The following is a 13,771-nucleotide window of genomic DNA, read 5'->3' on the forward strand; positions in this document are numbered from 1 at the left end:
TGCCTTCTGAAGAGTGTTTCTGATCTGTCAAACAGGTGTTTGTGGTTTTTTCTTTATTATGGTGAGAATTCTTTGGTAGAGGTCTTCCTTGGCCCGCCAGGTCTTTTTAATAATGTTCCAAACAATTGATTTTGGTAAGCCCAAGGTTAGGCCTATGACTCATTGTGTTGTTTTCTTATTACTTAGCCTCATAATGGCTTCCTTGACTTTCACTGGCACAACTCTAGTCCTCATGTTCACAAATACTAATAACGGACTCCAAAGGCAATCAAAAGACTAGAATCAAAACTAGATACTGAAAGCTCTCTTATACCTTCACCAAGAATGCAACTGAACACGCCTGACTAATCAGAAACATCTGTGACACCATTTGTCCCAAACATTACGATGCCCTGAAATGGGAGGGACTACGTATAAAAAGTGCTGTAATTTCTTCTTGGTGAAACCAACATGTATGAAAATACCATTAAATAAAACCTAAGAACGTGCACTTTAAGTTTAATTGTTTCCTTACAAATCTAAAATTGCGGAGCACAGAGCCAAATGAAGAAAAATGTCTTTGTCCCAAATATTATGGAGCTCACTGTGTGTATGTAGTATACTGTATATTAATATATAGCAAAATTGTGTTGATTGAAAATTCAACAAAATATCCTGAATCAGCTGTGATTACATTGATATATTTAGGGGAAGATATTTCCTTCTCTTGTTTTGAGTCACAAGCTTTAAAAAAGTTAGACAGTGTAGACAATCTGTCTCGCAGGGTATATTTGTGCCATTGGCAGTTTTTCAGCAGCTTTAACTTATTTGATGTGTCAGGTGGGGCTGATTGGTAAATACCTTTTGACATAAAATCCTAGCATGCTGTTCTGGGTTTGAATATTTTAGCGGCCATTTTGGTCTTTGGGAGCTGCTAACTATACTGTGGAAGTCAGTCATGTCAGTCAATAATTCCATCAGACGGTGAGTCAGTCATTTATGCGGGAGTCTCTGGATGTGAATGGAAGTGGTTATAGTCCAGGTGTGCTTCTTCCAACTGAAACCAAAAATAAGCCAACAAAAAAACTTCAAAATAAATGCAGGCTGTGCTTTATTGCACAATGTATGGACAATTCTCTGTGCACTGTGCATGGCTGTTGTCTACTCGATACTGCTGTGCAGGATTCTCTGTGCGCTGTGCACAGCTGTTCTCTACGCGATACTGCTGTGCAGGATTCTCTGTGCACAGCTGTTCTGTACTCTATACTGTAGTGCAAGATTATCTGTGCACTCCACACAGCTGTTCACATCATGGAACAGTGATTTACAGTTCCAGATACCCCCCACGTACACACATGTATTTAAGCATCATTTACTCCAGAGGCACTGCAAATAAATGAATTTGTCTTGTATATTTTAAGTGCCCGCTACAGTATTTTGGTGTGCAATACTGAGGGAATAAGTAACGTCTTCCATGCGTTGCTAAGCGAGGTTCCCTGGCAGAAAGAGGTGTGGTCCTTTGACCGTGAACACGTGGCAAACACGACCGGAGGCTGGCAAGGAAGGAAAGGCCTGGCTGTTTATACTGAGACAAATGAGGTTAAACAGGAGTCAAAGCTAATACAGTACCTATCAATGCCTTTTTTCTGTTTCACAGCTTAGAGTGGTTTAAAAACGTGCCATTCTACCTTTACCATTAAGGTCAGCCCAGCAACAATGTATGCTTTGCTTGAAAATGAATAATAATGAGTAAAATAAATAATAATAATAAAATGACTGTGTCTGAGCCATGTGCATTGTTCTTTGGCTGTCATTCATAACATTGACTTGTCTTATAAGACTCCGTAATGGGAGGGCAGGTCTGCTGCTGCTGAAGCTGAACAGGGTGGTTTGTTCCCTCTCACTGTCACCCACACACCACTGTGCACACTCCAAGGGCCCCACTGCCATGTGGGAGCAAAGTGCGTCATAGAATTAGACCTCCAATGCTCGATTATACAGTTGGGCATAATTGAGAAATCTGGTTAGGGAATGGCAGTGAGTGGGCGTTGTTTGGTTTAGCCTTGGTGGGAACAGTAGTTACTCTGTCTCCTTGTGTACATCAAAATATGTCAAGCAAAGCATCTCCACCTCTCTCTCTTTCTCTCTCTTGCTGTGTGTGTATGTGTACATGCTCACAGGTTTAATTGATTGCAGCCCCCGTTGTTTCCTAACTACACAGTAAGTGATTTCGAAGAACTGAGAGAAAAGACCTGAAAAGTCTGAAGTAATGTAGTAGTGAATCCCTTCAGGCATGTTATAGCAATGGCACCACACTGTGGCCGAGAGGTACCTCCTGCAGCCAGGACATATGTTCTGGTTGAGTCTGTACTCACAGGTCAGATGGTGTTGTCTTGCCTGTGAGTGTGTTTGGATGTGTGTGAGTGTGTCTGTGTGACTGTGTGATATGACTTACTGTAACAAATTTCTTGTTTTCATGTCTAGTGATCGAGCTTGGGGCTTGGAACTTGCCTATGGTTCTTTGACCATTTGAACTGTATAGATTCCCTTAAAGAAAAAGTATTCTGGTTCCTGTTACTGTTTACTGTTGATCAGTAGTTCTGAAGCATCACAGCAGGGGTCCTCAATCTAATCCAGAAAGGGCTGGTGTGGGTGCAGGCTTTTGTTCCAACTGGGCAGTTACACACCTGATTCTACTAATCAAGGTGCCTAGCAAAGATTCCAAGGGTTTGATTAGTAGAATCAGGTGTGTTACTGCTTGGCTGGAACAAAAGCCTGCACCCACACTGGCCCTTTCTGGATAAGATTGAGGACCCCTGCATTACAGTGTAGAGGAGAGAGAATCTTCATCCGTTTTCAGATCTCCGTCTGTCACATGTAGTGAATGTAGCTTCCACTGCTTATTTAGACACAGTGGGTATGGAAATTGATAATGCATTTATTCACATATGGTGCATAAGTTCATTTATTCCGATACAAAGGGTATTATGCATTTAGTCAGATATAGTATGGTTATGAGTTTTTAACAAGTAAGAAAAAGGTGGGTTGTTTTTTTAGAATTATTTTGAGGCATTACTTTCTAATTAGCATTAGTTTCTCGTTATCAATTTTCCTAGTTTCTAATTATTATGAAAAGGAGTTGAATTGCCTAGTGAGGGCTTCTTGTTTGATGTGCACAAATATCAGCTTAATATTTGTAAAAACATAATAGTACGAAAAGACAAAATATCAGATATCATGAGAAAATATCAAGGGGAAGTTACAGAGTATTACATTTTTATTTCTATAGTTTTTTTTATTATTATTTTGTGTGCGTATATGGACATTCTATGTGGAGGGTGGGCAGGTGGACAGTCTAACCATATTACAAAATGTTCAACCAATAATAAAGATGTACTCCAGCAAGGAGTGGCAGTCATGGTTCAAGCAGTTTAGGGATGTTGTATTAACCCTGCATCTGTGTAGAGTTGAACTTTTGTGGTGAGAGCAGTTTCTGTTTCTTATTAAATCACTTGCTATAGGCATGTATGAAAGGTGACCCTTGTTCAAATCCTCTCATTTCCTTGCTGCAGGAAATAAATCTTTAAAAAAAGAACTGAAGAAAGTTCACTTCGAGACTGAGGATTTACTTCAAGACTGAGTGCGGACCACATGGTGTCCAGAGGGGATTATAGTTGGCTTGAAGCATCAGCTGTTGGCCTTTTGACTAGAAATAAAATAGTCTGAGTGACTAAAACTACAGGGCCTTCAGTCTCAATTCTCCCAATGCATAATCAGACAGGTTATTAATGCAGGCAGATAGTTGATTTCTCAATAGAGCAGCAACATTAAAATTGGAATTCTCAACATTCAAAAATGTGCCTTAACAATGGAGAAACTTTCAATGCAAAATACGTAGTTTTAATTCAAGCCCAGGATATTTATTTGAACTGGCAGGGCTGCATTAACTGGTCATTTTGATGTGTGCAGAGGCTGACAGTGGGCTGAATGTTAAAGGAAGTGCCAGTGACGCAGTCGTTTGAAGAAGCTCATGTGTGTCCTGTGGTTCCCACCACTATAATATGAGGTCAATGAATCGTGTCAGGATCTCTGTCTCAGATCCTGGCTGGAAAAAAACGATGAAAGGAAAATAGTACCAAAAAACCAACATCCAAATGATTTTCTCTGTTTGTTTTAACAAAGGTTTTCTTGCAGTTAACTCAACTTAAAGGGCCAAAGTTTCTCTGGTTACCTCACTATTACGACCTCCAAATGATGTGCCAGGCAGCAGGCTACCAACGGTCATTAGCAAGAAATACACCTTCCCTCCAACAAGCAGTAGCTCTGTAGCAGGACTGTGTGATGTAGAGTGTAAATTAGCAACTATCCGATTGGTGAGTGCATTGGAGGAGTATGCGCGTTTCAGCTGCAGTGCTCCTGGTACAGGTGTGAAAGAAACAGTAGTGATTTGAGATGCCCAACTATTGCACTATTACAAACAGGCTGAGGCTGGCAAAAAAGCCTCAAAATTACCCACTGAATCCCCACTAGAACCTGATTCAGGGATCGTTTCTTCCATTAAAACCTTTAACTTCAAAAATCAACAGAAAGTGTGGCAACATTTCCCTGTCAGCGAAGAGCCACCGTGACTGAATCATGGGTAATTGTGATGGAGGTGATACCAATGACTGTACCTTACATTTCACCGCCATTCTTTTAGCGCATCGTAGATGATTCCCTTCACCCCAGAAGCTGTGAAATTCAGCCTGTGGTCTCCTTCCTCAGTGTTCCCCTTTGGTTCTGGTGCAGAGGGAGGCCCTCCCCAGCTGTTCTAATGCAGCACGGTGTAGCCTCTGTTCTAGTGCAACATGATTTAGCCTCTGCAGGGCTGGCCCTAGGATTTTGGTGGCCCTAAACAACAAGGGAGGGGGGGCTGTAGGATTCTGTTGGGGGGGGGGGGGGGGGGGGGGGGGGGGGGGGGGTCTCTTGGTAAAATCCTTCTTACATTACATTGTTATACAATATTCTGTTGCCATTCCATTTTAAATTTATACCGCTAATTCCACGATAGGGAATGAATAACGTAATTACGAAAATAACGTTATTTACCTTAGATAAACACTGGATCGTGTGGCCCCCCCTCGTGGTCATGTGGCCCCCCCAGCGGTTGTGGCCCTAAACAACCGCATAGAGCGTTTATGCCACGGGCCGGCCCTGAGCCTCTGTTCTAGTACAGCACAGTGTAGCCTCTGTTCTAGTACAGCACAGTGTAGCCTCTGTTCTAGTACAGCACAGTGTAGCCTCTGTTCTAGTACAGCACGGTGTAGCCTCTGTTCTAGTGTAGCACGATGTAGCCTCTGTTCTATTGCAGCATGGTGTAGCCTCTGTTCTAGTGTAGCACGATGTAGCCTCTGTTCTATTGCAGCACGGTGTAGCCTCTGTTCTAGTGCAGCACGGTGTAGCCTCTGTTCTAGTACAGCACGATGTAGCCTCTGTTCTAGTGCAGCACGATGTAGCCTCTGTTCTAGTGCAGCACGATGTAGCCTCTGTTCTAGTGCAGCACGATGTAGCCTCTGTTCTATTGCAGCATGGTGTAGCCTCTGTTCTGGTGTAGCACGGCGTTGCTGCTGTTCTGGCGTAGCATGGTTTTTTGCTCAGGGCCTGTGGTGGCTCGTCCACATCTGGAAACTGAGGTGAATCATTTCAGAAACCAGAAGGCTGTAAATGGGCTAAAATTAGGACATGTGAATGTCCAGTTATTATTATAAGTCTTTAGATGCTCATATGCACTGTGTTAGAAGCCCCCTTTCATTTCGGTTACTTGGACTTTGCCATTTTTTCTCTTATTATGTAGACCACCTGCAGTGTATCTATTCACAGAGTAAACTTTGAGCAGAAGGGTTGTGGATGAAAGGGCATAAAGGGATGAAGATTCATTTAAATTTAAATAAAGTCTTGGTGTTCGTAGGTCCTCACTGTACAAGGAAAGGTGAAAGAAAATTCAAACTCCATATTCGCTGCTGCTTAAAAAAGTAAAACTCCTGACATCCTTTCATTATATTCATCATAGGCTGTGTAATTAACTTGTAATTAATGCAACACTTGGTAAGCGCCCAAAAGCCAATCTACAGATCACAGATTATCACTAACACACTCTAGTTAAGGAGAATGTTTCTCCTCATTTCCCTGTACAACTTTAATTTGTGCTCCATCTGTACCTAACCCCTTGTTCACACAGCAAGCGATTTGTCGACCAGTTGTTGGAAGTCCATTCATTTTCTATGAAGCTGAGCGACGGGCAGAGACCCAAGAAATCTGGGCAAAGAACAAAAGTTTCCCGAAAAATGTTGCCCATGGTTTATCTTTTCGGGGCATCATCAGTCAACCAGAGTTTTGGCTTCCTATTTTTTCAACAGATATGACACTATTTCATGAATAATTGTTCCACCCAGCTTCACTCATTGCATGGAGGAGCAGCTAAAAACCTAAAGAATAGGCAGCAGACTATATGGCAAATATGTGGCTTGTTCTACCAAACTCAGTCACATTGACAAAGCGTTTTTTATACACCACTAGACAGCTGGCTATTGCTAGAGCAATCTGTCTATCTCTCTCACTGGCTAGATAACGTTAGCTATTGAACGATAGAGAGAATGCGAGATATATAGAAAGATATATAGAGACCACTAGCTCGGTAGCTAACTAGTAAGAGGCATATATAGAGAGATTGCTAGATAGGTATCTTACTAGTGAGAGACATATAAAGAGATCACTAGTGAGCTAGTGAGGGAGAGAGAGATCGAAAGGTAGCAAGGTAGCAAACAGAAAGAGAGCTATATAGCTAGCTAGTGAGCTAGCTGTTACAAATAATAAATAATTAAAATAATTGTGTCATGACAAAACCATAGAAACTAAAAGATAGGCTAAATGACAAATATAGGTCTTTGATACACTGTATAATGCCATTATTTCCACACAAGGGGAAACTCTCGCCCCTCCCTCAGTCTTGTACACTTGAGTGACCCATCAACCGAATCACCCGCTGAGTGAACGTCTATGTGGTGCATGCAATATTGGGCACACCTCTTTCCAAAGTGATCCCTCTTTCTGTCCTCATCAGGCAAATGGGCTGTTCAGTCCAATACCTTTTTCCATTATTTAAATAATATTTTCTCATATGACTGATAGTGTGTAAATTGCAACAACAAAAAAAAAAAGAACTTGCTTTAATCCTTTTGTCAGAGGGGTGGGGTTCAAGCTCCATGTGAAGCCTTGAATTTTCATTTTATTTGCAAATTAAACAGATACTGTACTGCAGTTTATACATTCCTGCTAAAATGTAGTTAATTGACAGAATGACAACCACTTCCAAGCTATATCAGGAAAGTAAAAGAAAACCTTTTTTTGTTAAAATCATCATTCCTGAGGTGGTGGCAATGTGAAGTAATGTTTCTTCTGTCTCAAGTGCAACATCGAATTGCCGTTTTCTGCTGTTTTGTCACTGTGAAAAAGAGAACTTCAGCAATGTTACGTGCAATTATTTATTCTCTTATTGTTTTGCATTGCTCAGCTCTGCTGGGAAGACTGCACTACATAGCTAGCTACCATTAGAGGTTTGCTACTACGTCACTACGTCATGTCTGGAAAATAAACAGCCATGAGGGAAATAGTTAACTGTGACTGAAGAACAGATCAGGATTATTACAGTGGCTTTTACAAACATGTTTCAGTCAGATCCAAAGATCACTGTTTTTATTATGTTCATCGAAGGAGGAGATAATTTACTGATTGATTAAATCTTATGACTGAAAGGAAGTGGTGCAGGGCTAAAAAACCCACCCAGTTGGTGGTGATTTATTCAATGTGTAATGCCCATGTTCCATATACTGTATATGCTGGTCATAGCATCCTGGCCTTTGGATGATGCAATGGTTTTTGTGACTTCCCTGTGCAATCTGGGTCTTGTGGAGCTTCGCTTAGCCAGTGGTGTCAGTCATGTATGGAATGGAGGCCTGAATGGAATGGAGACCTGACATAATTACCCAGTTCTGAAAGGGTCTAAGACAGAGGGGACTACTCATACAGCGGATGTCATGAAACCCATGACAATATCTCAAGTGTTAATACCATGCTCCCACTAAAAATGATCATTAACTGTGTTCTGATACAAAGCTACCTGTGATAACCCTGCCCTTTATCATGGCCACACCCCTCCATCCCAAATGACCCAATAAGGACCAAGCATATTAGAAGGGCCAAAAGTCAGGACTTGAGCTGGGCTTCCGTCACCCCCATCAAATCGCAGCCGTGGAAATGATAATCCCAAGCAAGCAGTAGCTCACCAGGTACAGGCATGGTTGTGGAAATAAGGCTAAAATGGCTCCTCATTTGAGCATTCACTCATTTCATTTAACTTATTTTTCAGTTCACACTTGCTTTCCAAAAAGATTTGGGTTTGCTATTTAAATGGTGGCAAATTATTGGGCTTAATTTATTTGGGAATAATCATCAGTAAAATGTAAATAAAAATTTTTAAGCTAACATTTAGGCTATTCTAAAAATGGTTTTAACTGTAAACCATAATATTATAAATTTGGATACACATTTAAGCAAGGAATCATCAACAATGTAGACTACTTACAATTTAATGATGCATCATTTATTGGTGATTTGTGATACAACAATACTATAGTTGCCTAAAACCAGGGACTAGTAGATGGTAATTATTTTTTAATAATGCTCTTGTTTTCTGATTAATCTTAATTACATAAGATAAAATAGCGAGTCACCTTCAGTAAAAACAAAAAAGAAATGTTTTTAAAAAATGCATGGTAACCCATGTTTATGAATTGGAGAATGCAGCTCTATGTTGGTATGAGCTGTGAAAAAGCTTCTGCTAACAATAACCCCTAATGTGGCTTCTTTGTCAATACAATAATTCTCTGTTATTTCTTTACTGCCTTTCATTAAGATCATACTCACTTGTCCAATTTAATTAAGATGGCATGAAGGTTGCAACGCATTGCTCATCCTTCCTAAGAGTCCAAATGCCGAATGTATTTTTCTTTCTCTGATGCTGATTAATTGAACTGGGCCTTAGTGTAAGTTTCTCTTTTCTGGAAATATTTTTTGCTCTGATTAAGTTTCTGGATTAGCGCAGGGATTTGCAGACCTCCACTTGGTACTCAAGAGAATGTTTAGCATAGAACAGAGGCAGTATGAAGAGATGGAGGGATTTGAGGATTGGGGATTCAGGGTTGACTTGTGTTAGGACAGTGATACACGGTGTGACCTAAAATTAAAAGTAGAGTGAGAGAAAACTAGGTTGTTTATTTCCCTTTGAGTTCCTCTCTTGGATAAGTCTCCAATTTAATACATTCTGACTGAAAATATGAATTGATATTAAGGCTAAAGTATTGGAGCCTTGACAACAGAGTGACCTGAAACAGACTCACTGTTTTGTCACTCACAGTGACAAAACTTGTCCTACGTGATTTTTTACTGAAATTTATTATTGTTATTATTATTATTATTGTTGTTGTTGTTGTTGCTATAATAATACTAATACTACCACTGTAACAGTTAGTATTAATAATAATAGAATAAGAACAATTTGAATCATTTTGCAAAACATTCACCCAGAGCAACTCACAAGGCCAACATAGCTAAATGCATATAATGACTATCACAAAAGCACAGCTGGAGAACATCAGTAATAAAGCATAAACCTAAAAAAGATAATAATGTAAACATACAACTTATCAGATAAATCATATACATAGTACTAATCATTAGAAAAACCTTACATAGACTAATATCATGCCTTCCACTTAAGTTCAGTCAGGACAACTGAAGATTATTCAGATTAAAATATTGAATGTGTATATATGAAAATGTAAGTACGATCTGCTTCAGGTACTACCGTGCATGAACCAGCGTGCACTACCCTATCTTACAGGGAGCATGATACATCTCCCCTACTGAAGAGGAAGAATAATAGAAACCCCCCTAGTACCTAAAAGTCGATCCAAACAACAAGTGGTACCATGCAAAACAGCACAGGCAATAACCAGCATTGGAGAGATCTGACTGTTGGTTTAAAACGGCCCTCCATTGGTTGGGTGTGCATATGATTGCATGGATATGAGAAAACGTGCTGTCTGCAGTTGGTTGATAATGGAAACGTGTGAGTCTGTGATTGCTGAGGCCGAACATATGCACCCTGCTCCTGCCGAATGGCTGCAGCTAAGCAAGTGTGGGCTTGGTTAGTACTTGAATGGGAGACCACCTGGGAAAACCAAGTTGCTGCTGGAAGTGGTGTTGGTGAGCCAACAGGGGAACCGTCTTCTCTCTGGTCAAATAAACCCCATTGCTCCACTGCAGTGACGGGGACACTGTGTTGTTGGAGATGCTGTCTTTCGAATGAGACCTTAAACCAAGGTCCTGACTCATTGTAGTCATTAAAGACCCCATGACACTCGTTGCAAAAAGTAGGGGGTTCCCCGGTGTCCTGGCTAAATTCCCAGTCTGGCTCTCTCAAACTTCTCCCTCTCCACCTTAGCTAATGTGTGGAGAGCGTTCTGGCGCAAAATGGCTGCTGTGCATCACCCAGGTCGGTGCTACACATTGGTAGTGGGTGAGGTGAGTTCCCACTCATCACTGTAAAGCACTTTGAGCATTTGGAAAAGTGATATATAAATACAATGATTTATTCATTCATTCAACATTGGTCAGCGCAGCAAGAGTTTCCTGACAAAACTTGCTCTGCTTTTGTCTCCATGGTCATCACAAATTTGTCATTTTATGGAATCTTTCAGTGGCTGTTAGCACACACCTGCTGTACAATGCTTTTTGGTCCTGTGTGCATCCAAACCAAAGATTTCCGAAGTGAATCCAGATAGAAATAAATTTCAGGATATATAATGATTTGCTCCTCCCTTCCCAAAGTTTTTTATGATGACTGCATTTTAGATTATTTAAATCACAAAATGGTTTTAGTCATTGGGTATAACTGATTTGCTTTTGTGTTCATGGTTTATGATGCAGTATATTCTGCTGTAACCAAATCATACTATATAAGGGATAGATACAATAGTTTCATAGTGTTGCCTCAGGGCCCGTTCCCTGCATGAAAATCCTTTGTAGATGAAAGGGAAATTGTGGCTTTTACTTCTGATTTTACTCCGTGTATGAAACAGGCCACAGGTCCTATCTCTGCTCCTGCTCCTAACACTACACCCATTTCACCTTCTCCTGCTGCTCCCACTTCTCCTGCTCCTACCACTGCTTCTCCTGCTCGTTGTTTGTGCTCTGACTACGGTTCTGTTGTGGCTGATCGATTGCATTCTTACTCATCCCACTCATCTATATTCAACTGAAAATCCTCCTGTGTGTGGTGTTGCTGTACCCTGAAACTCTGTAGTTGTTTCACTTACCAACCGTAGGCCAGAGGCTATTCTCAAGGCAATGTTTTAAGTGTTGCTTGCTTTTGTTTCCGACTCACGTATTACAGGACCTATTAATCTTAGTCAGGAGCCTTTTGACCCAGCTGTCAGGTGACAAAGTGTTGCAGTAGACTTACCCTAAAGCCGCAAAAGCATGAATAAGCTTTTCTGAGGAAATTTTGGTTTAAAAAGCTTTAAACTATCAAAGTGTCTAAGATAGAAGAAGGCAGCCTTTAACATACTTTAAATTTGACGTTCAAGGGAAAGATTTGGGTCAAGTATTTCTCTGAGATTAATGATCCCTAGTTTTGGACTAAGGAATATTTAGCGCAGTCTTAAACCAAGCGAAGAGGGATCAAGCACAATCTCAGTTTTATCAGAGTTCAGGATAAAGGAAGCACAGTCATCCATTGTTTTATATCATGGACACATGGTGTGAATTTACTCCCTTTTTCCCTTAGGAGGAGCATGTGTAATGAAACAAATTCTGGGCCAAGAACTGTCTTGAAAAACCTTCGTACTTATCCCAGAATCCGCACACTGTGATATCAGTTCAATAAATATGATTTAAACCAGGTGAATACAGTCTCTGTTACACTGATTGCATTGAATATAAACTGAGTACATTTTCAAGCCAGTATAGGAGGACTTTGGTAATCGGTGGCAGAAGCAGGAATAAGACATAAAAAATAAATATATCTTAGATATCTTAAAGTTTAGTAATTTTTGATAATGCTTAAAAGTCGTATTAGCTTTTTTTAAAACCAGCTATGGCTTCATATCATCAAAAAACAAAAGACGAAAAATTGGCTTCTGGAGAGAATGGGGCAACTCCTTTAGCACAATGATATAACAATGAACATTAATATGTAAGAATGGAAAAGATCTGCTGCCTATATTGACATTTTGTGTCAAAGATATGCCTGGTCAACAGAGACCTAGACTCTGACAGACAAAGGCTTAAAAAAAAGCAAAGTTGTTGTGCCCATCTCTGCACTTAGAAAGGGTTAATAGCTCAGTGTGGATTTCAGAGCTGTAAATAATATCCTGGAGTTATTTTCTGTTAATTATAATGATAATCATCATTATAAATGAGGATTTAGGTTGAAAATCACTCTCAGTACTTATTGTGAAGTACTGTTTTGCTTCCACAAGGGGGCAGAGTTACACCATTTTGCATGTAATGCCCACAAATGGTTTTTTTGGCTTTGGGTTTTTGAGTATCTAGGAAAGTGATGCCCTGGCTTTAGCTGAGACTCTGTTGCTGTCTGTATTACCATTATGAGTAAGCCTGTGCAATGTTGTATCACTATGTAACCTATCATATTTCACAAACATGAAAGCTTTTTTCCAGGATTATTTTGGGGAGCAATCTGCTCGACAGCATGCTGTTGCTCCAAATGTCACCAACCCAGCTGGCTACATGCACAAGAGTTGCACACAGTTGCAGATGTAATGCAACTGCAACTGTTTTCAGGATTGAAATTGATTGCTGTTAGCTGAATATTTGTTATATCTTCACCCACCAGTGCTGGGGTCAATTTCATTTTAAATTCATTCATTTTAAAATCAGTTCACAAATTATTATTGAACTTTCAACATACTGGTAGTTTTACTGTTTTTGTCCCAAATCGGTTCATACTAATACTGTTGAGTAGGGGGATGCTAAGGGTTGATATCCTAAGCTTAAGACTTGGCAATTCATTTTTGTCCCATGTAGGGGACATGAGTCTCTGGTCTTTATCTCAAGAATAATATTTTCTACTATGTTCAAACATACACTATAAGGGACATTCACTAAAAATAAAATATACAGGGTGTCTCGTGGCGTAGCCTGTAGAGCACTGTCCACATGCTCATTATGAGCTCCATTTTGTATTTACTGTAGAGAAATTCTAGATTTAGATGTTATATGGAAAATATTTATTTCAAAAACTACATACAACCTAGTTCACTTGGTAATACATTTTGAATTTGCACAAATTATCTGTCTTCTAATCTAATCTAAATTATAAATCTTTGTAATCCCTTTAAAATGAAAATCTCTGATGATATATTTTGTTGTCGATTTGTTCTTGATGTGCTCAGCACCTCCATGAACACGTATGAGAAATTTGCTGTCTCATTCTTTGTGGATGGATACGCCCATGATACTTAACATTTCCCTGACTTGGTTAGCTATACAAGAGAAATACTTTTACTAGCTGGTTTGACGAGTTGGAGGCCACTTTTAATTTTACATTACAGTGTTTGTGCAGAGTGCTTGATATTTTCAATTAGGAGAGGCAGCACTGGCCTTGGTGGTGCTCTTAGAGGTGCTGTATTCTTGATTGGCTCATTGTCCTTATTGGTTTGGTCTGGGTGTGTCA

This window comes from Anguilla anguilla, chromosome 6, assembly GCF_013347855.1.
Source record: "Anguilla anguilla isolate fAngAng1 chromosome 6, fAngAng1.pri, whole genome shotgun sequence".
NCBI classification, from domain to species: Eukaryota; Metazoa; Chordata; class Actinopteri; order Anguilliformes; family Anguillidae; genus Anguilla; species Anguilla anguilla.